Source organism: Aplysia californica, unplaced genomic scaffold, assembly GCF_000002075.1.
Source record: "Aplysia californica isolate F4 #8 unplaced genomic scaffold, AplCal3.0 scaffold01260, whole genome shotgun sequence".
Classification (NCBI taxonomy): Eukaryota; Metazoa; Mollusca; class Gastropoda; order Aplysiida; family Aplysiidae; genus Aplysia; species Aplysia californica.
Genome location: NW_004798530.1, coordinates 51,632 through 54,255, shown reverse-complemented (window position 1 = coordinate 54,255; position 2,624 = coordinate 51,632). Strand labels below are relative to the sequence as shown.

Genomic DNA, 2,624 nt, shown 5'->3' with positions numbered 1-2,624 from the left:
CGCTCCGCCTGCACCATCCACGAAGATCCTCTTTTCAATCTTTGGAGTACTTGGTTTCCTATTTTCGGATGCAGAGGGTGACGTTCGTCTGCTGAAGCTATACCATGGAGTCTGTTGAATTTCGCTCAGTTGTCAAGTTTTTACACTTGCAAGGAAAATCCCCTAAAGACATTTTTCAAGACATAGTTCAAATTTATGGTGACAAATCTCCTCGTTATATTATATTGTATTGTGACATACTGGGAAAGACAATTTAAATCTGGATTCATGCTGGTGATGGATGAAGATCGTGAAGGGCGCTCATCCTTTGTGGTAACTGAAGAGAATGTATCCGTAGTGAAGGAACAGGTTCTACAAGACCAACGTATAACAGTTAAACAGCTCTCAAGTGAAATGAGAATAAGTAAAGGGTCAATTGAAATGATTCTCCACGATCATCGTAACATGAATACGGTGTGTGCGAGGTGGTTACCCCGCCTTTTGACATTTGAACAAAAGAAGCAGAGGGATTGAGACCAGCAAAAATCTCATTCGAATTGAGTCCAGTGACACAAATCTCTTTAAATACATGGTGACTATGGATAAAACATGACTTATCATTTTAATCCAGAATACAAAATGTCCTCCATGCTATGGAAAACCCCTTCTTCTTCCTCACCAAAGAAGGCAAAGGTAACACCATCAAGAGGAAGGGCCATGCTATCGTGTTTCTGGGATTGTGAAGGTATCATCATGACTGACTACCTGGAAAATGGAAAAACAGTCAGAGGAGACTACTACTCGAGTTTGCTGATAAAACTGCGATCTGAATTAGTGAGAAAAAGGCGTGGAAAACTCCGCAGTGGGGTCCTCCTACAGCACGACAACGCCCTTGCGCACAGGGCACAACAAGCAGTCCAGACAGCAGAACAACGCCGCTTTGAAATCCTGCCCCGCCCGGCTTATTTACCAGACCTACCTCTCTTCAGACTTTTTTCTGTTTCCTAATGTTTAAAAGTCACTCAAAGGACGTAATTTCCATGACAACGAGGACGCCATTGAAGCTGTTGAAGCCTGGTTAGGGGCCCATTCTGGATCATTTTTCTCTCAAGGCCATTTGAAGGTCAAAGAGAGGTGGCAGAATGGTGTTACTCTGCGTGGTGACTATAATATTAATAATATAGAGAAACAAAAGCATGTGTGCCAAGTTCCAAAGCTCTATCTTTTTCTTTCATGCTTAGATCAAAACTTCTTGAACCCCCTTAGTCCTTACTTACTTATTTACTTACTTATTTACTTACTTACTTACTTACTTACTTACTTACTTACTTACTTACTTACTTACTTAGAGCGATAACATAAAGAAAGCCGAAACTGAAGCGGCTGAAGATCGACTCGGACAGGCGCCAGTAGGTGTCTGCTTGACTCCACATAGAGGGCGCCTATTGCCGATCCCTTTAAGCTCGCGTTGCATTGATCTACTGTTGTCTAGTCTGCCTACATCTACCGTATCTAGAATCTAGTTCTAGGTCTTGAGTGATTACAAATTTACAAGAATGGACTCGTCATCCAAGAGGGGGAGGGGGAGAGGAGGAGAGGGGGGGGGGAGAGAGGGGGGAAGGGGAGAGAGGAAGAGAGGGAGGGGGAGAGGGAGGGAGGGAGGGAGAGGGTGAGAGGGAGGGAGAGGGAGGGAGAGAAAGGGAGGGAGAGAGAGAGGAGAGAGATTATCTTCCCGTGTCCGGTAGAATGTCATATAAAATTGCAATATTATGTCATAAATGTGTCAATGTGATGTTGTATCTCTTTTCATTTGTTTTTTTGTTTTGTTTTTGTAAATTGTTTTACGGCGCTCGCAACTGCATAGGTCATATGAGCGCGCGGGACACTCCTAATATTTTCAGTTGGTAGGAAATTTTGAATTTTGCCCAGGTGGGGGCCGAAGTCTACTCTTATCGATTTTAGACCACCAAGGGATCTTCAACGTGCACAACTTGCACACGGGACCTCCGAGATTTTTCGCCCTTGTCCGAGAAGGCTAGGTGTAGATCTTTCCTACCAGAAGATCAGGGGTGTGGCTGAAAGACAGCAGTAAGAAGAAGCCAATGAGTAGCAGTAGAAAGGCTGCAGAAAGAATCAGGAGCCCAGAGGAGGGGGCAAGGGAGGTGAAAGGGTGGGGGGCAGAAAGAGGAGACGGAAGCAGACGACAGAACATTGCTAGAGAGTAGGAAAGGGGGTGAAAGGAGACAAATTTAGAGAAAAAAAATATTTTTGATCGCTACCCGGATTCGAACCCGGGACCTTTGAATGAGAGGCGAACACCTTAACCTCTAGGCCACGAGAGCCCCCCGTGCGCGTGTGATAAGCACGTATGCGTGTGTGCGTGTGTGTGTGCGTGTGTGTGTGTGTGTGTGTGTGTGTGTGTGTGTGTGTGTGTGTGTGTGTGTGTGTGTGTGTGTGTGTGTGTGTGAGTGTGTGTGTGTGTGTGTGTGTGTGTGTTAGTTTGTGTTTGGAGTACATGTGTGTGCACATGTGTTCGTGAGTGTGTATGTGTGTGTGTTTGTGTGTGTGTATGTGTGTATGTGTGTGTGTGTGTTTGTGTGTGTGTTTGTGTGTGTGTATGAGTGTGTGTATTTTTGTGTTTGTGT

The 2,624-nt window shown here is 44.9% G+C and overlaps 1 protein-coding gene across 1 annotated transcript in view; it reads right to left on the bottom strand.

The window, feature by feature from the left end:
- The window catches only part of LOC101845209, a 19,380-nt gene that overhangs the window by 15,350 nt on the left and 1,406 nt on the right, over nucleotides 1-2,624 (bottom strand). The window lies entirely within an intron of this gene.